General features: G+C 35.7%; 1 protein-coding gene across 1 annotated transcript in view; it reads right to left on the reverse strand.

Moving 5' to 3' along the window:
* The window catches only part of LOC138706233 (uncharacterized), a 689,737-nt gene that overhangs the window by 74,180 nt on the left and 593,739 nt on the right, over nt 1-21,818 (reverse strand). The window lies entirely within an intron of this gene.

Genomic DNA, 21,818 nt, shown 5'->3' on the forward strand with positions numbered 1-21,818 from the left:
CGTATAGAATGAATGAATGAATGAATGAATGAATGAATGAATGAATGAATGAATGAATGAATGAATGGTCAGGTAATGTCCCGTTTAGGGCAAAGGCCTCCTAAGAAAGGAGTGGCTCGATGTAACTTACTTGGTGAGCCATTCCAAGTAAGACTTGTGGCACTCTGATATATATCACTGACACTAACTTTCCTCTTACAAGCTATTTACACTTTAGATCGTACAATGTTCACTTCACTTAAGTGTTACTCTAGTTCCTCCCATTTTTTCCTGTCCCTTGCTATTCTTGACCACTGTTTTCCGGCCCTCGCTGCGAGTATGTCTGCCCATTTGCGCCTTAGTCGTCCTTGTCTTCTCTTCCCCGTGTATGGGTCCCACATTGTAGCTGCGTACTCCAATCTTTCTGGATTTAGCCTTGCCACGTGTCCTCCCCACTTCCATTTTAGCTTTGTTGTCCTTTCCAAGACATGTCTCCGTATAGGGGCGTGTCTAATTCTCCTACGTAAGTAGTCGAACTTATTTTCTGTTGAACTTAAGAGCTTCCACTGTATAAGTGAAAATAAAAGTTATTTCTTCTTCCTTACTCTTTCTTTTGATGTCAACGTCGAGCATGAGCAAAGCGATCGCCTTATCAGTAACGTTTTGAGTGGTGTTCCTGTAGAGAACGGAGTCAGCTAGCTTTCCAAATTAAAAGTTTCCATAACGGAAGAGTCCAAAGGAGAGACTCCACTGTAATAAGTAAATTAGGTTGAGGGTTGAAACAACATACATATTTCAATGTATGCAAGGAGTGGGGGAGCAGAAAAAGGCCATCAGTTAACTTTGGTTTGAAACTAGTGCAACGAAGCCTCTCTGTTGATACAGCACTCGAAAGACTACCGAAGAAGGCTACGGCGTGTTTCGGGAGATTACAACCAGGTAGAAGAAAGAGATGTAGAGGCACAATGTATGAAAAGATTTCATTAATTTTTTACTCTATGCGAGATGAAAAGACGAGCAGATGCGGGTGCGTCCACAGAGATTATGTCTGTCTCCTCCGCATTGCATCGCACGACGCAGGCACTGTAATGAAATGAGAGAACGTAGAGAAATTTGTCGTGCATTCATGCAGAAACTACGTTTAGCAGTCCAACGGTAGGCTGTAGGATACAAGAACATGTACAGTAACATACTACCCCGGTGTTGTCTTAACACGTATAGTGTCGTGCAAAATAGCATTGGTGCTCTATGAAACGCTCACAATAGGGACGTTATGGAGTTGGTCTACTGAGAAATGTGACACGATGAAGCAATTTTCCGTTCCTAATACCAGTGACGAGTATTATTGTGGACTGAGAATTTGTAACAGAAGTAACGCTGTCATGTTCACTATAACATGTAACTATGTATACAGAAGTGGAAAGATCACGTACAAGCGATCCTATATAGATGGTTTAAGCAGATGGCACGATATACAGCTCTCGGAGTATCTATACACAGAAAGGAAGGCCGTCTTTATGCAGGAAATTTAACTTAATTGACTATAGCGCAGTGATGTCAATGACCTTGACGTCGTGCGCGGGCAGCAAACGCTAAGTATGGAAAGAGGAAGGGTTGTGTATATGAATAAGCAACCTTTTGGATTAAGAAAACAGTGGTGCACAAACTTCAGACGGAACGTGAAATTTTATGTCGTTATTTTTATATGGCTTCTTTATTTTTATATTATCTATATTGTCTGTAAAACAAAAGTACTAACACTGATTTCTTAATATTGCACTTGTGTTTTAAATCTTAATAACATAATAGAGAGTTAAGGGGACACTCAACTATATTTTGGAACTTTTTTCCTATTTGACCAATCTTTTTCAAATTTGGAGAAACAGTTTAATACACACATGGAAAGTAACATGCAAAATCTCAGCTCATTAGATCCAATACTTTTCAAAATAAAAAATATTTCAATTTTTAATCAATCATTAATTGAAATATCACTTTTAATTATAATTTTTTATTTTTTGGCTTTGTGCATTTGACTGTGACTTCTCAATGAATAGGGGAAGAATTCTGCTTATTGATTTAGTTCTGTCATGTAAATTAATGTAGAAATTTAATTTTTCATATCTATGACACTTTTTCTCCAATTTTTAAGTTGAGTGTCCCCTTAAGAAGGAATATTCACTTAAATTCCATAGTAGTATAATATTATGCTGTATTAAGTGGATGAAACACATCATTCATAAAGAAAGTGATATTCCAAAGAAAGACATTCAGTATGACATGATAAGTTGGAATTTATATTGATGGTATCTTTAGCCTTACAAAAGTAATCAATAAACTAATCAAAACAATATTACAGTACAAAGCAAAGTTACCTAGGTACTGTATCTGTTTTAAGTGTAACTAATATTACATAACAAAACTCTTATCGCATTGCTTTTAAGGTGATATTTGTGAGCAACTTCCTATCATCAGAATATTAAATTATTTTCTCGAAATCTGCTGAAGCTATAGAGCTGACATTTTTACAACACATGGGCACGTATCTTTTGCTTATGATGTAACAGTAGTTACTTTGTTAATTCATTTCCTTACAAACAATTTCCATGCGAATATTTTCAAAAATTTCAAAACACTATCTTCAGTAATAGTATATACTGTATATTATATTTACGAAAACATTCTGCAAGGCTACTAAATGAATAGGCCTATACTTGAAAATTTCACTTTTCTATACGAAAAGTTGAGAAAATATTTCTTTTGAATAAAAAAATCAAACTTGTGAAAAATGAGCATTAAAATTAAAACTTACATTCTTATAATGAACTTATACTTCTCAGGCAAATCTAAAAATTAAGATGGATACAGTTTTAATAAGTTCTCTTCCCTTTATCTATTGAATCAGTGCTGGCCATCCCTGAATATAGCTCGACCAAGCGGCATATACCACCTCTTTCGTCTGTCTCTTTCCTTTCCGCTGTAAAACGCTCAGGCTCTCCTGGGCTCTAAAGCGCGCGCTTGCTCCTGTGGGCATCAATTGACATGCCTGCTATAGCGCATCATAAAATAGGGTTACCATACGTCCGCATAAAAGCGGAACCGTCAGCGCGTTTTAGGTCTTAAAATAACCGTCCGCCTACATTTTTAAGATTCCCCCTTTTAGTTTGTATTTTCAGGTTTTCGAAATTATTTTTTTCTACAATTTGGAATTTCTCGTTGGACATTTTTCCTTCTCCGCTCTGTCCTAGAGTAGTGATGGACAGAATATTTTGTCATCACACTTCTTTAGCTGAAGAGGCGAATTGAAGCCGAAACAGAGAATACGCAAAACAACAAATAGAGTTTACACTCTTAAAATACAAGTTTTTGTTTTCACAGATCTTTGCCAAAGGTTTTATCCTTTGATTGCATTACTTTTTTCTTTTGGTGACATCTAGTGTTGAATTTGGGACGCAGGCACTGGAATTCTGGGAATAAGAATCGAATACTGAGATACTCGTTTATCTCTTAAAGGGAGTTGGTACTTAAATTCAAAAATTATTTTAAGTGGAAAGATTTACTTTAAAGTAACCATATTTTTTTTTTACTTCAAAGCTTAATGTTTATACACACATCACTAAAAAAATGGAAGACCTCTTATAAATAGTACCGTATTATATTTATGACTACATGAAGATAGGCTATTTTTACCATTACCGATATATTAAACCGGCGGGGGTATGGAGGTACACTGACGTTCAAAGATATCTGACCCTACTAATCGATAGTGATCGATAATTTGTTGGTATAAGCACAGTCTAGTATATACAGTCACGAAGCTCAATACGTAGTAAATATGCATCCATAGACAGTTGCTAACCATTAGGATCGCTAATATCGCCTCATTACACACAATGCGAAATAGTACCGGCACAGTCTATTTATTGTTCCTAGTACCCTCACAACTCAAGCTTCGTGACTGTATATACTAGACTGTGGTATAAGTGTGGATTTTTTAGTTATTACTTCTATGAATAGATGGCTAAGATAAGTCACTGTTGCCAATTGTAGATAAATATACCCGCATTATAGAATTCAATTTTTCATCCCACTATACTAATTGCAAAACAACACTGGGTTTAGGCACAAACCGTTGATATTATCAATTATGAGACTAATTTATACTTAATCTAAGATTTATAACTTTTGATAGACTTTGAAGTCTTTAACATTACAGACGCAAATCTCTTTTATTTCATTTACGAGGAAGTTCTTCTTTGTCGTCCGGTCGCGGTAATAGGAATGGGACGCAATCTTTTCGATCAGGAGGACATAAGTGAGTATTTCTCCAAAACTTGGACCAAAGTCGTCCTTATTCAGAACAAATTTCTTCAGACTCGTTGAGTTATGAACCAAGGTCTTCGTTTGTCAAAAGCTTTTAATCGACGGAAAGAGCTTGGTGCTTTTATGAATGAGAGGAAAGTGCGGGGTAATTGCAAAGTAGGCTAAGTATTTTTTTATATTATGTAAGATATAGTTATCTACATACTAAACAGTATAAAGTTTGGTCTGTAGGTAAGTGTAACAATTTGTACAGACACACACACACACACACACACACACACATACAGTACATACATACATATTTCGTAAAATAATAATTAGAAATATATTTCTATCTGCAGAATTACCGCTACACATACCTTCAACTATTATTTCCTTCTAATAACCAATATTCAGATCAAATAAATGTTCTATACGCGTAAATCAGAAATTAAAAGAAATTACTTCCTACCAAATTGCACAATGAAGCACGTAACATCAGATGTTGCTTGACTGCGATATCCCACTTCAGTAATCACTGGTACAACGGGGGGTGGTGAAGGGTGAAGTGAAGGCTGACATGCTACTATTATTCTGCCCTGGTTCATAGACATTATCTTCAATTATTCGAATCTAGGGCGCTCTGTCTGTTTCACTTGACATCATGTCTTGCCCAACATTTCGAGTCACTACCTGCATACAAAGCAGGTGTTACTAGTGCACTTTTCCTTATACGGAAAATCTAATTCAGAACATTGCATTGATGCGACAAGACGAGTTTAAAACCCTACTTATAGCATTATTATTATGTAACATGGCATTTTACTTCCCTTCGATTCTACAGGCCGGGGTGCTTCTTGATCCAAGTTTTTTTTATTGGTTCACATGTTGCGACTCCCACTATCTTTCAAAGCATTTTTTTTAACTTGGAGTATTATTCCTGCCATAAAATTTTACATCTGTATTTCTGTTGATTCTATATCTATACTGATTTTCTGAGCTATAACTCACATCCCCAAAATCACACACACAAATGTTACAAAAAAAATTGAGGGAGAATGTAATGATTAGAGACGAGAATTCCATGCAAATGCATGTTTTTATAGGAACATAAGACATAGCTCAAACTTAGTACTTATCCATTTCATTACTTTCCGGTTCCAAATATGTATACTTTTCCCGTGCATATTTGCATGTTTTTGCCTTTTTGGGGATAAAAACACGCATAATGTATATTTAAGCAATTTTTAGCTTAATCATGCATATAATATAAAGAGTCCACTGCAAGAATGATGGATGTCATTTGGAATAGGCTACATTTTTTAGGAGAAGGAATTGAAAGTTTGAAATGCTTAGCGCTCAAAGCTTAACTGTGATTTTCCGATCATTACTGGACAATGACTATCAGTGTTAATGCCATATAAATCTGTATGTACATTCTATATGTCTTAAGCTGTGCACTGACAGTCTTTGTTCTTTTCGACAAGAAAGTGACGTTCATCATTCTTTCAATGGACTCTTCATATACATTATATTCAGTTTAAATGCATGTTTTAATGGTTTTGAGTGGACATCTAAGTTTCTCGTTTTTATGTCCCTTACTTTAGCTAAAGGAATCAGGATTGAAGGAGGAAAAAAAAAACAAATAACAGAAAAAGGTTCATTCAAGTTTGCATCCATAACTTCTTGTGATGTAGAGAGGTCATTTTCTGCCTACAAAAACATATTGACTGACAAACGCAGGAACTTCACAGAAACCAATTTATAAATGTTCTTAGTTGTTAACTGTGCAAAAAAAAGTGAAGTGAAGTGAAATAAGAAATTTGGAACAGAAATGAAAATGCATATTTTAATGTATTTTTCGCTTGATTGTGCATGTTTCATAGTTTGATAGGCTAGTGCTTGAATGCATGCATATTTTGAGATTTTATACTGCATGAAATTCTCGTCTCTAGTTATGATATATTGTTCAAAAAATATTTAGTTAGATTTTTTTCCATTGCCAGCGAAGTAGATTGAGGCATTTGTAAAGACACCAACGAACGGTGTACCGGGTATTACTGGATCGTTGTAAATCCCAGTTGTATTTTACAGTTATGCTACGATTTACGTGAAACTTTGGAAAGTGTTTATGTTTTCAACGTGGCCAAAAATGCAAATGACTAAAAGTCGACAAAAAATAGAGTTAAACAGCAGAGAATGCAGCGGATTTAAAGCGTGCGAAACTTTAAAAATGGCTGCCAAAATAAATGTTCTAAGAGGCGCTAATCTCTGTAATTTTACAAGAAGCATCTGTAAGTATCGAGATAATTTTAAGAGTAACACAAAAATAATTATGCTTTTCTTAAAAAAATATAATTCCACTTCAATGTATCCTTATGGAAATACTAAGTTAAAATGTTAGTTTCTTTCCTTTATAGGAAGGAGGAGCCCGAATACCAACACCATCGCCCGAGGCTTGTGAAATCTTGCTCAACTAGTGATGTGACAATGGATATTTTCCTTAGGAAATATCTGAAATGAATCATTTCTGGAGAACATTTTTTCGTCATAAAAAATGTCGCTTTATTCGCTTCTAGCTTACCGACTCAAGAGCTGCATAGTATAGCTGGCTCAATAATCTCATTAGATTATCAAACGTTAAGGGTGCTATGCATAGACATTTCGCTAGCCCGCGCTACGAGCGTGCTAAACTAGCCCCGCCTATCGACTGATTACTTGTACAGGATTCATATCATATCATATCATATCATATCATATCATATCATATCATATCATATCATATCATATCATATCATATCATATCATATCATATCGCTAACACTGGTTTATGAATACGAAAAACCTTAGTTCGCTGATCATCCACCGGAAGCTCGCGCTAAGAATGTCTATGAATATGGCCCTTAGTGATTAAGTTTTATCAACTTTGATGGCTGTGTTAGTACTGATTCCAATATAAACGCCATTGTCACGTTTATTTTACCAGACATTATCAATTATTAAGAAGTAAGCGCTGACTAACTGAATTACTAAATAAGATACTTTAAATTGCTTTCGCATTAACGTAACATATTCGTGTAAATTATTGCAATATTTCGCTCTAAATTGGTTACACCAATGCAGTACTAAGTCCCTAACTGTAACGTAATATTTCTAATAAATTTTGGACAATTATATAAGTAATAAATGACAGAGATGATATAATAATCATAAATTCGTCTTAAAATATCATATATTTTTGTACTAATCGATTTTTTAATTGCAATTTGTTATCCTGAAAAGAAATAATTTTGTTTCTTTGATCTATACATTCTATCCACTTCAAATGTCAATTCAGACTCAGGCTGCCTGGTAAAGTTTATTAAGAACTAACAAGTTGTTATGTCGATAATGTACGCCATATAATTTCTCAATGATCTTGATTCGACATCGCAAATCACTCACTCAACACGGAATGTAGATTAAATTTAATTGCCGAGTAGCGGGGATTTAATCTCTCAATTAGCGTTAAGTGTAACCGCAGCAATTGCAACATTCCAAAAGAGGATTTTATTAAGCCATACATGTTTGAACAATATAAGCAAAGTGATACAATTCCATAAACCTGTGCTACTAATCTGTTTTTATACAGTAAGAAGCTTTAATTTTGGAGGGGAGTTTTGACGAATATACTATTAAATACTATTTGTGATTTTAAGAGAGATGACTACATAAGAGTGTACAATATTTTAACCAGCTGAATGAAATGACAATTCTAAAAACGCTGCATTATACAATAATAATATTAATAATAATAATAATAATAATAATAATAATAATAATAATAATAAACTTTCATTCTATTAGACTGCAAAGTTCTGGTTTTACACAGAACGTACCTAAAATACATTTACTACGAAAAACAATTGAAATGTCTGCAAATTATTAATAGTTATTTATGCAAGTTTTGTGTAAAGTGGAATTTCTACGAAACTCGAATGGAAAATTTCTCAGTACGTGTCGTAGGCGAGTGTGAATTAACACGAGTGCAAAACGTCTACTCCACGCACAACTTGCATAATACAGAGTTATTCGAAAGTCGGGAAATTATATTATTTCACATAAATTTCTGTGTCAACTATTTGAGTATTGTTGCTATAGCAAATTAAATAAATAAAAAAAAAATACAGTACGAGGGTTATTTCATAAATAATGCACAGATTGGCAGATCTGTTAAGTGGATGACGTAACACCAATGGAAATTATGTCAGTTGCAGTTGAAGGATACTCTGTGTTTAGATAACGAAAGCTAGAAATGGAGCCTACAGGTGTCTAGGGCACTGTGACGATTGAAGACCAAAGATCGAATATTTACGTGGAAACCCTCCCCCCACAGAAATCCACACTTCCACAGTTCTTTGAGTGCAGTTTATAGTGAACTTACAGTGGACCGTAATACAGTTTCTCGTTGGACTACTCATTTTTTATGGTTCTACTAACAAGTTTGCAATGTCCAGGCGTATCTGATTCTGTTCGGCAGTCAAGCAGTGAGAGACTCATTGCGCAGAAATTTTTCTCTTCTTCGCTTTGTCAAAATACTGAATACTGAATTTGGTAAAATCTCCGTAGCTTCTGAAAGTTCCTCAAACGTCGCTAGACGATCTTCTTGAAGAGCATCCGCCACAAGTTTCACACTTTGTTCATGTGTTGATGTTTTCGACTTTTCTGGTATTGCATCATCGTCTAAGCTGACACGAAAACTAGTAGCCCAACGAGAAACTGGACTACGGTCCATTGTAAGCTCACCACAAACTCCGCTCCGCTGTGGATTTCTGTGAGGCTTTGCACATAAATATTCGATCTTTGCTCTTCAATCGTCACAGTACCCGTAGACTCCATTTCTAACTCTCGTTACCTACACACAGAGTATGCTATGGACGAAACGAACACACGTGCTACTTCCTCAATCCTGCAATTGCAACTGACGTAATTTTCATTGGTATTGCGTCATTCACTTCACAGTTCGGAAATGACCCTCATACTAATCTTGAGTGAGTTACTGTTTGCTTTTTTTCTTCTTCTTCGTTTTGCAGATTCATTCCAGGAATGAAAGATTTCGCCTCTGCAAACGCGAATTGGCTCTATTCATTGTTACTATACTGTAATAGAGATTCCTTCAACGCACTGAGAAGATTCATTCATTCGTAGTGTTTTGCTCAAGGGCAGGTCCTTCACTGCAAACCCAGCTTTCTCCAATCTTTCCTATTTTCTGCCTTCTTCTTTGCCTTCACATATAATTAATATATATTATTGTTGTTTATCATCTGGTACCTTCTTCTGACCCGAACTTTTCTTCCATTCACCATTCCTTTCAGTGCATCCTTGAGTCAAACGTTTCTTCTCAGCTATCCAACCAATTTCTTTTCTCTTCCTGATCAGTTTCAGCATCATTCTTCCTTCACCCACTCTTTCCAACACAGCTTCGTTTCTTATTCTTTCTGTCCATTTCATTCATTCCATTCTTCTTCATATCCACATTTAAAATGCTTCTATTCGCTTCTCTTCAATTCGTTGTAATGTCCAGGTTTCTTCCCCATACAATGCCACACTCCACACAGAGCATTTCTTAGTATCTTTCTTAGTTGTTTTTCCGAAGATCCGCAGAAGATGCTCCTTTTTCTACTAAAAGCTTCCTGTGCCATTGCTATCTTCCTCTTGACTTCCTGGCAGCAGTTCATGTTACTGTTTATGTTACAACCCAACTATTTGAAGCTGTCCACTTGCTCTACTGCCTCATTCAGTATTCGTATATTTACCTTCTTTATATTTCTTCCTATGACCATAGCCTACGTCTTGTTTGCATTTATCTTCATTCCCTGCTGCTCACAGCTGTCATTTAGCTCCAGTAGCACATCCCTTAATATCGTCTCCTCTTCTGCTAACAACGCCTTACCATCAGCAAATCTTATGCCCTCTATTCTTCTTCCTCTTACTATCATCCCTCCTATATTTTGAAAACAGTTCTTCACCAAATCCTCCAAGTAGATGTTGAACAAAGTAGATGATAAAGGGCATCCTTGTCGTACTCCTCTCCCATTTTACTTCCTTCAAACATTTATTCTCCTATCCTGACTTCCACTTCATATAATGGTGATTAAGAAAATTATGCTTCTAAAAGTTAAAATATCTCATACCCTTAAAATCTCTAAATAATCCCTTACAATGATCCAAAAAATTACATGAATAGTTACATGGACTATACTGTGCATATGCAATCTAAATCTTAGAAGATTCATAATGATTTTCCCATGCGTTCACATGCAAGTCCTCTTAAACCAAAAGACTTGTACATAACAACTGCGGAGCCGTATAAATGTTTTAATCTGGTGCGAGGTTTTCGGTTTTCTCAACTTATAAAAGATGCAGAAACATCCAATATTTAGGAACTTCCTACGAACTCCTTCAACAACGAAGACAATTAAAGGGGAGCTACTGGTTGGATTTCAGTACAGTAATAGATTTTCTGGTGATACGTAACTCCGATACTCGGGATGTTTCCATATCTAAAACAAGGCTCAAAACCAAATAAATATCCCTATGCGTTAAAAATAGCAACGTTTTTAACTTTGTGCCCATGGGATCTTTAATTATTCAGTGCAGCTGACTCAGCAAAGAACATTTAAAATATTTGTACGCAGTAGGATAGTAAAATGTTCAACTTTTTCTTGCACATTGGTTTATAGGTATTTAATTGGGTTCATGTGTTGAAAAAATAATAGTAAAAAATTCGCAATAGATGGCTGATGTTCGGAGAAAAAGCAGAAAGCCCAAAACCACAAATAAGTGGCTAAGAGGGCAATCGACCTGCAACAATGGCAATGCATTTTATGTCTGTAGATAGAGAATAACATGTGTCCAACTGGAAACAGGTTTCGTTTAGTACGGTGCCGTTCGAAATGTGACGTGGGTAATTAACAGTCTGCTTAGCGGCGATTTAGCGCGTCAGCTTTCGATAATAAATTCTCGCGATTTATAACTTACATTAAAATGTAATTTATTTGCTTACCTGATAATAAGTTATGGGACTATTCACCACCCTCTCTAATGAGCAATTCATATCTTTTGGAAAGATTTCTAGACATACGCTGCATTTCGTCTCTATCCATAGAATTGAACCTAGGTAGGCCTGTTTCATTCAATTTATGAACGACTGTTGTCTTATAAGGATTTATGTACTTTTAACAATTTTGTCGTTTTTTCAATTTGACGCCTTGAATACATCCACTTGCTGAGGTAACTTTCTTAACAATATCGTGGGAGATTGTTCTAGCTAATAGCCTATAGCCTACAGTACATCATCTAGTGTTTTCCTTAAGCTACAACGCGATTTATGCGTCTTCTATTTTATTAAAAAAAATTAGCCCGTTTTCCTCACTTTTTCACTAAATTCTGGAATGTTGAACCACGCGGTTGCTGAGTACCAAGATATTTTTGTAGAAATATAATGCGACACTTTCTGTATGATTTATTCATAATATAGTCTAAATGTCACAAATAAAAAATCCCTGTTACAATGTCCAGCCTCCACCTACTGTATTTCAATGGACTAAACTTAACTGTACTGAATGGAAGTTAGCTGTATACTAATGCTTCATCATGTGATATCTATTCTACTACTAAAAACAAAATATTTCTACGCTCAATACAGGAGATATATACGTACTACTTTCTTGGTAGTCGCGTTCGATAATCTGATTCGTGGAGAAGTCGTTCTATGAAGGAACCTAAATAAGTCTCAAATAATGATAGTATTAATAGCATAGTAGCAAGAAGACGAATGAAACTTAAGTTTTGGGAGATATTGAGGATCCTACTTCACACAACAATCGGCACCTAGTAGCAGTAGGGATGTCAGTCATACCGTCTTAGATCCCAAGGAAACATCTTGGTGCTGATTTCTTTTTCAGGTTGAAGGAAAACTTCAGGGACATAACTTGACCTGAAGAATTATATCAATGAGAAAAATAGCAGTAGTAGTAATGTTAGTGGTAGTTGTCTATTTTATTCAACAACACTTTCAATTTGAGAGAATATTCAGCTTCGAAATTCAACGTGGGCCAGATGTTCTAACAAAGGTTGTACCTATGGAATTGTCTGTCACAAAGAAGATAATTTGACGTGCCCTAAATCTAAGATGTGGAACCCACAGCTGTACTCTCCTCTCGTAGGAATCCATGCTAAGGATTTTATTACTCTTTAAAAATCATCAATTTTGACCGGGTTTGAACTCTATACCTTCTGATTACACGACTAACGTGGTGAAACTAATGGCTTCGATAGAATTCCTGAAGATGCATAAGAATAAGAATAAGGACAAACCACGAAAATGATTTATTAGTAATCTTCTACTTTGGAAGATAAATTTACAACTTTTACACGATACTTTGTTATATCAGCATACACACAACATTAAACAACGCACAGAATGGAAAACCTTATTGGAGAAAAGTGGGAAACAACTGTGAAGTCCACCGCTGTGAAGTACCTAACAGTTAGCATGCCAGACCGTAAACGAGCGGGCCCGGGTTCTAATTCTGGTTGGGACAAGTTACCTGGTTGAGGCTTTTTCCGGGGTTTTCCCTCAGCCCATTAAGAACAAATGCTGGGTAACCTAACTTTCGGCACTCGACGCTAGACTCATGTCGTCGGCATTATAACCTCCATCTCAATCATACGCTAGATAACCATAGCAGTTGGTAAAGTGTCGTAAAATAATCAATTAAAAACAACTGTAAAGAAAACATTCATTCATTATGTAATAAAAGTGCAGTAACTCCAGTTACTATATAGTAAAAAAGATGTAAACATTTTCGCATAATGTGCAAATAATAAGACTACGGTAACTGACATACGACAGTTTTGTATCCGTAAAGTTAAACATTATCAGTGGCGTAGCGTCAATGTAAGCTAAAAAGCTCAGCTTCCCCAGTTAATAATAATTTCATAATACACCTGCAGTCTATGGACAAAATTATTTATTAATTTTAATAGAATTTATATTTACGTATTAAATATTGTGATGCGGCAGCTCAGGATGATTTGTGATGCAGCAGTAAACAAGAAGCCTGCACACACCAGCTTCCAAGCAGACTGGTTTCTTACACTCATTCTTCCGTGTAACCCACACCGCAGATTTTCCATCCCTTTCTAACTAAACTATCCTGGTCACAAGGCTAGCAAGAAGCTAGCTTTGACATTGAAAATAAGTAGTTTCCGAGTTATCCCTTTTCGTCAGTTGTGTTCAGTTGAAGCGTTAGTGTGCATTGTGGCTGATATAATAAATAATGAGTGAAATAACAGTTCCTGACACCAATTTACTTGAATTTTTAGAACAATTCTATGATCAAGACTGACTTGCGAACAAAAGTATGATCTTAAAAACAATGACCGATTCCCTTGCTGCCAATGAAGGACACAACCAAAAGACAGACGCATACTTACGTAATGTAACTATTGACCGTTAATATTGTGATTTCTCTAACTATGACAGGGAGTGAGCTAATGTTATACCTATACGTGTCTATTTGTTAGAGATATGTGTAAACCGTGAAATCATATTTTACTACGTACCATTTGACGTCATGCCTTATTGGTGTTACTTACGAGGTTCCACCCAATCTTCGACTGCTGACTTGACATTGACTACTATTCATTTTAAGACTATATTTTTGTAATAAGTTTTCTCATATTGCATGAAAGACAACTTGAATTAGTTTCCCCTGCTCAAAATTTCATGCTACGCCACTGAGCATTATGAAAAGTGAGAACTGTTGTATGAGTCCTACAGTCTTTGCTCCTGAACTTAGAGATACGACAGTTCTACTGATTGATAGAGGATTAAATATGGATTATGAAACTGCTTGTAACTCAAAATTAAATTTTTGAGAGTTACGACAGTATTATTCTAGGAGTGAGACATACAGAAATTCAACTACGTATGTCTTTAGATAACGAAAAAGAGAAAGATTAATAGAAGTACTGTGAAATTAAAGAGAAGTAACTTTATAATTACTAGAGCGAGAATTTTAATTAAGTCTCCTATTCTATACAGTTTCATAGAGCATAAACTTTTTTAAATAAATTTTTGGACATTATCTTGAAAATATGTGTATTATATATTGTACATACTTAACACAAATTATATAGTATAAAACCACTTTACACATTTTATTCATACGGTTCTGTTATTGATTTTGGAAGACGTAAAGTTGTTGGTTTTGGCACTGCCAATGCCTCAATAAATAGTCATTAGTACTGGAAAACACGGTATACAATTACTGTTAAGTACCGGAAAATACAGCACAGTAGAATGTTGTTTGGTTGATTGCCAATATACTGCACTTGACGGCAAAGTCTATTACGAGGTTTGTTTCCAGTAGGTATTTTTAAATTACAAACATATTTGTGAGACGTAATCTTTAATGTACTGCACAGCATTGATGTAACAGAAGATACTGTTTTAAAACCCTCTGATTAAGGTTCTGGCTGATATGTACGTTATCAGGCAGTACAACTCACTTGACGATATGTGTCAGAGCAAGAACAATTGTTTGTATGCATCTGAAGTCTGACTAATCTGGCCACTTTATCCCATTATATTGCTGGCCTATTTGCGACATAAGCAGTACCTTTTTGGTGTCACTTGTGGGGTTCAGAACTGTCTTCTGACAGTTGACTAAACAAAAATATATACCATGGGAGGTGTGATAGCAGGAGAAAGAATAATGAATTATATAAGATTTCCTGATGATATAGAATTGTTAGCAGAATAGGAGATGATACTACAGGATATAATACAGTAGCTAAATGACAGCTGCGGACAGTATGAGAAGAAGATAAATGCAAATAAATGAAGACCATGGTTATCGCAAGAAAAACAAATAAGATAAAATTCCGAAATCTAAATGAGACAGTAAAGCAAGTGGATATCTTCAAATACTTGGGATATATTATAAGTAGTAACATGAGCTGCTGCCAGGAAGTCAAAAGGAGGATATCAATGGCAGAGGAAGCTTTTAATATAAAAAGGAGCACCTTCTGCCAAACTTTGAAAAAAGAAATAAGGAAGAGATTAGTGAAGTGCTTTTTGTGAGGTGTGCCATTGAATGAGACAGAAATATGGGCATTATGACGAAGTGTAGAGAAGCGACTAGAAGCATTTAAATATGAATATGGAGAAGAATGGAGCGTGTGAAATGGACAGAGAGTATAAGAAATGAAGCCGTGTTGGAAAGAGCGATGAAGAATGTTTGATGCTGAAACTGATCAGGAAGAGGAAAAGGAATTGGTTGGGTCACAGGCTAAGAAGAAACTGTCTATTTTTTTGGTGGGTTATTTTACGACGCTGTTTCAACATCTTAGGTTATTTAGCGTCTGAATGACATGAAGGTGATAATGCCGGTGAAATGAGTCCGGGCTCCAGCACCGAAAAGAAACTGTTTACTGAAGGATGCACTGGAAGGAATGATGAACCATATAGTCATTATTAAGGTACAGTAGGATTAGGTCCCTTCCGCCTCGGAATAGACCTTTCTTCTCCTATGCCGTCCCACATTTCTGAGTGTTACAGATTTGTAATTCGGTGCTTGGTATGTTCTCTTGTCTAAGTTCCTTCTGAGAATATGTTCATATCTGCTGTAACAGTATTTTTATATGCCATAAATTATTTAAAATTCTTAAAAGATTGACAATTTTTACGTTGCTGATCGAATTTCTGGCGTATAATCACTTTTAAATACAAAAAATATAAAATTTCTGTTTCTCTTTTCGTTTATCTATTTTAGAGCTAATTTCAATATTTATCAGATGAGACAGCAAGGACTATTAGGAACTTAATACTTAAATTGGTTTGTTTCGTCATTACTAATTTTTTATGTTATATTATATTTTGTGTAGCTGCTATTATAATTCTAAAATAATTTGCAAGATACGACATTTCTGCGTTTTTCTGGCTTTAAAATTTAGTTTCAGTGATAACAATTGTTCATTATATGTAGTTTGTAAGCAGTATATCATCGTCGTTCCTGCAATAACTCCTATGTGACATATTTATCGATTTTCAGATTTTTGCTCTATGAAATAACTTAAATAGTGATACAACAAATAATAAAATCCCATGTATGTAATTATATTTCTTTGTTTCGAAAATGTAAGAATTCACAGTCTCCTATGTACGGCTACTATAGGATGAATAAATGTATTTTTTTCTTCCTACTGAAAAATGTTATATTTTGCACATAGGAGTTATTGCTGGAACAACGACGATATGCATATCTTAGTATATCTGCTTCTTCTTTGGATGTATCGTAAGTACAAAGAACAGCAGTGACTTTTTCTGAAACCTAAATATTCATTTCTAACAATGCTTCAAATATTTTATTCAATCCCTTCATTATAATTTCAGCATATTCGTTTTCAGATTTATTGAGTGAGCTCAAACTTGTTCAAATACAGCACTATATACTATTTCTCTTAAGTATAGGAAAGTCTACTTATCTTTTCTAATACGCAGTATAAGAATTTTATACTACTCAAAAATTATTTTTTTTTATTATTTTTTTTTTTTTTGTGGATTTGAATGTATACGTCAGGGATGGGCTAATCGAAACTCTAAACGGGAACGCTTAATATTCATCCGTCACGGTATCAACGCTGCGCGATGTTCGGCGGGGAAGAAAGGGGTTGAAGAGAAGCCATATGGCTCCCCATATGAGAGTAGAATTCGATCTTGGTGCCCAGCCCTGGTTTTAATTTTTATTGGTCTGACCCAATATTTTGGGTTTGCCCTGCGACACAGAAGAGCTCACAATAAAATTTAAAATAAAAAATTATATAAACAGGTTTCAGACAAAATTGATTAAGACATAAAAAAAATACTCTAGATTAGTATTATAATATTATGTTTGTGCTTTCAATTTTTTAGATCTTAAAATACCTTTTATTTGTGGTATCAATTCACAATCCATCTCAATACAAATTTAATCGTTTTGATTAGGCGGCGGGCTTGGGATACCTTTACGGCAGCAATAGGTTGATGCACAACGGAGCTTAGACATGTGACGTTACTCTTGTAAGTACATTTTGTTAAGAACGCAAAATGACCTGTCAGCCGTCCCGTTGCGCGCTGTAAGAAAGCCAGCAAAGTACTGTGTGTACAGTACAGCCGGTCGTTCTCCGGCCCTGACGTTTCTCGTGACCGAGGGAGACTGTTGCCAATACGTATGGACAGAATGAAAACTGTCACGCGCACGCCGACCGATTTTGTGGCGCGGAATAAAAACTAATTCGAACGCGTAGGCTTGCCTATAAATCATTTTACATATAGCTTAGATCACATCCTTCGTTAATCTACACAGCTAGCGTAGATCACAAAAAAAAAAAAAACTAATGCGAACACGTATGTAAATTATTTTACACAAACGTAGATCGCATCTTTCGTTAATGTACACAGCTAAATAATTATAACAGAATAAAAACTAATGGGAACATGTATGTAAATTATACATAAGCTTAGGCCTACAGTATATTACCACAGACTATGGGAATATCGGGATTCTTTTATTATAGGATATCGCTTAATTTTCGTCAAGTTTAACACGTCTCAACATGGCCGACGTAAACCAACACGACGAGTAAATAAAGCTCACTAAGATATCACCTCAACTAACCCACTAACCTTCTCACATACGTCGACCTCATGTCACTGAGATATCACCTCAACCCACTAACCATCTCACATACGTCGACCACATGACATCACCCCATTCTCCAATCTAGCCAACATATATTCTCATAAACACACTACCGATATCCTATAGTCATATAGACCCGGAATATCTTTATAATGAAAGTGTATGAAATGAAATAGACTCTACTTTCCTTAGAATCTGTTAATACTCAAATGGAAAGACGCCACACTTTGGACGGTTGTTTTTCCCACCTTAAAAGCGTCACAAACTCCATGTACCACTTTCGTAACAGGGAGAAGAGGTTCTCCATTGTCTCGCTCCTTCTCTAAATATTCACGCAATCTGTATATAAATTCATGACTTAGCTCTTAAAAGAGCCGAATTTTTTCCTTCTTTGATTCTGACGACCACTGGCCATATTACTGTATCAATAATAAGGTTTACAGGCACCATAAATCGCTCAAGCTCAAAACAACTACTTCGCCTTATAATACAAAGAACTAACGACTCGTTCGCCACGTGCTTCGCATAAAAAAAAGAAGTGGCAACATCGCGCTAAATACATCAGACGCTCATAGCTGGTTGATTCTAGCAGACAACTTTAACCTCTAGTGCCCGCCTCTCTCCCAGCATTGAAAACTGCGATTGAATTATTCTTCGCATATCAGAACTTAAGTCTTGTAACAGCAAATTACAATAGAATTAAAAACATTACTTTAAACCGAACCAGAGTGTTTTAAGGTTAAAATTTAGCAGAATAGTTTCGTTCGCAGTGGAATTTCGAGGTTCTTTTCACAACTTCAAAACGCCACAGGTTGGCAATGCTGGTCACTATCTTTCTTTCTCGTTCTCTCTTCTCTTTCCAAGCGAAATGTCAGAGCCGGAGACTGGTCGGCTGTAGTTTAGTCATAGTGAACAGTTGGTGTCGAGGTTGTTTGTCACTGTGTTTACGTGTGCAGTAGAGCGTCTCGTTTAGGCACAGTGGAAACATAAACAAAGTGCAGGTAACGTGTGGGGGAGGTCGAGCCGTACGATAAACACGAGGGATGCACAAGGTTTTAGTTACAATTAATTATATTAATTAACATTAATTAGCATTTTATTTTCCAAAAACACACAAAATAAAGGGACACAAACTGAATAACATTATCATATACACATTTTAACAAACAAGAATTATAATGTTGAAATAATTCAATATAACAAATCAAATTTTGCTACTTAGTCTGTATAATGTTTTCAAGCAGCATTTTTACGGTCATGGATTTCATTCTCTGCATGACTAATATAATATCACTGTCTTCTGTACTGTATCTGAATAAACTGAACTTTGAGAAAGGATAATTATTATGTCTTGGAAATAGTGTTGTCACTTCAGACTAATATACTGTAGTTTTGTTAATTAGGCCACGAAGACGGACAGAGAATGAAATTTATGACCGTAAAAAATGCTGCTTGAAAGCAACATCATATAAGTAGCAAAATTTGATTTGTTATATTCAATTAATTCATGTACTTTATTTTCAATAATAACCAGACTGTACTACCTTTGTTTATGTCCGCAGTGTGTGCCCACTACCGAGTGTGTAAAAGCTATAGTCAATGCTTGCGTACATTGACTGCTAAAGTATCCCGGTTCCATCCTCTACTTATGATTTATCTTTCTTTAATTTTTATAAAATCGTCATTTTTAAATTCGTTTAATCGTTTTTCTACTGTCACGGTGTTAAAATCAACAGAAACAGTATATGAATTTGAAATATTTCTGGTTTCGTGGACAATTTTTGTTATTTTAAAATCTTTCTTGATTCATTCTGAATTGGAGGCCTGTACCCTGTATGTAAAATAATGCAAAAATATTCAGGATGCGAAGTGAAGTGGCTAACATAACAATTCTTGAAGATCATGCGACATGGAACAACAATGAAACTTTTGTTCAGGTTCTCGAGATGGCGACACATGCTTGGCTGCAACTTCAAAAATATTCAATGTAGAAGAGCAGAGCGGTGAATGGAAGCAGAAAAGAGAATAAAGGGGAGATCGCTGAGTACCCGAAATATCTGACAAGGCATAAAAAAAACTGGTGATAGTAAAATGAGTGAAATCAGCGGAGAGAAAGTAAAGCAGCGAGCTGTGATTACATATTCATTGAGTTGGGATACACTTCATGGATGTAGACTCATCAAAATGCATTTCAGTATCTCTGAATACATTGAAAAGGCGATATTTAAAGAATAAATTATAACTGAAAGGAAATGTCAATATAAGTTAAAGAATGGAGTGACGTGATTATAAAAAATCGATGATAGTTTTTTTAACACAATGGCATTCGCGCCTCATATTCAGGAGATGGAAGTTATTTCGCCTGATAATCTTGTCGTAAAAGAGAGAACTAGACAGAAAAAGTCAGTGTGAAGACATTGGTAAAAGTTTCAAATTACTAAAAAAAGAGGTAAAGGATGAAGGCTTGGTGAAGCAGAGAAAAATTCTCTCCGGCACCGGGACTAGAACACGGATTTTCAGCTTTACGTGCTAACTCTTTGTCCACTAAGCCACACCGGATTCCAATTCTGATGCCGGATTGAATCCTCTCAGTTTAAGTTCTACTTCTTAGTTTCCCTTTAGTGGCCAACCCTCATGCACTGTGTTACAGATGTGTGACAGTGGCACAATGTCCAATACACAATGTGCAGAGGTGCACTCATTACGAGTGGCCGGGGTCCGACGGAATGAGCACTGTCTTAAATCACTAATTTATTATTTTACGCATATCATATTACTGTGATGTACCGAAGCGGCGCTCATTCCCGGCCACTTAGTCACTCGTAATGAGTGCACCTCTGCACATAGTGTGTTGGACATTGTGCCACTGTCACACATCTGTGACACAGTGCATGAGGGTTGGCCACTAAAGGGAAACTAAGAGGTGGAACTTAAACTGAGAGGATTAAATCCGGCATCGGAACTGGAATCCGATGTGGCTTAGAGGATAAAGCGTCAGCACGTAGAGCTGAAAACCCAGGTTCGAATCCCGGTGCCGGAGATAATTTTTCTTCGTTCCACCCACCCTTCACCACATGATAACGCAGAATTCCTGCACGGAAATATCATATGAAGAGTCCACTGCAAGAATGATGGATGTCACTTTCTTGTCGAAAATGAACCAAGACTGTCAATGCATAGCTTAAGACATATATAATGTACATAGAGAGTTATATGACATTAACACTGATAGTCATTGTCCAGTAATGACCGGAAAATCACAGTTAAGCTTTGAGCGCTAAGCATTTAAAACTTTCAATTGCTTCTCCTGCAAAATGTATTCCAAATGACATCCATCATTCTTCATACATTATGTACTTCGTTACATCACAATAATATAAAAAGAAGGTGATAAACAAAAATTATATAATTATAAAAATTACATTAGTTAATAATAAAATAATATGAAAAATTTTGGAACTAGTTTCCTACTTTTATTGTCTAATGTGAGATACATCATATCAGATGCCAAAAATAAAATACAGAACATTTTGATATATCGAAAGTATATACATAAACATTTGAGAAATTTAAGAAGGTAAGATATCAGACCAAAATGCTATAGAAGTATTGGCACTGCTGTATGGTTTCTGACAAAAAAGAGAAGAAGGTGCTGAAGCTGCCAAAATAATACAGACATAAACATCTGAGAAATTTAAGAAGGTAAGATATCAGACCAAATTGCTATAGAAGTATTGGCACTGCTGTATGGTTTCTGACAAAAAAGAGAAGAAGGTGCTGAAGCTGCCAAAATAATACAGGCTATGT

The sequence above is a fragment of the Periplaneta americana genome, chromosome 9 (assembly GCF_040183065.1).
Source record: "Periplaneta americana isolate PAMFEO1 chromosome 9, P.americana_PAMFEO1_priV1, whole genome shotgun sequence".
NCBI classification, from domain to species: Eukaryota; Metazoa; Arthropoda; class Insecta; order Blattodea; family Blattidae; genus Periplaneta; species Periplaneta americana.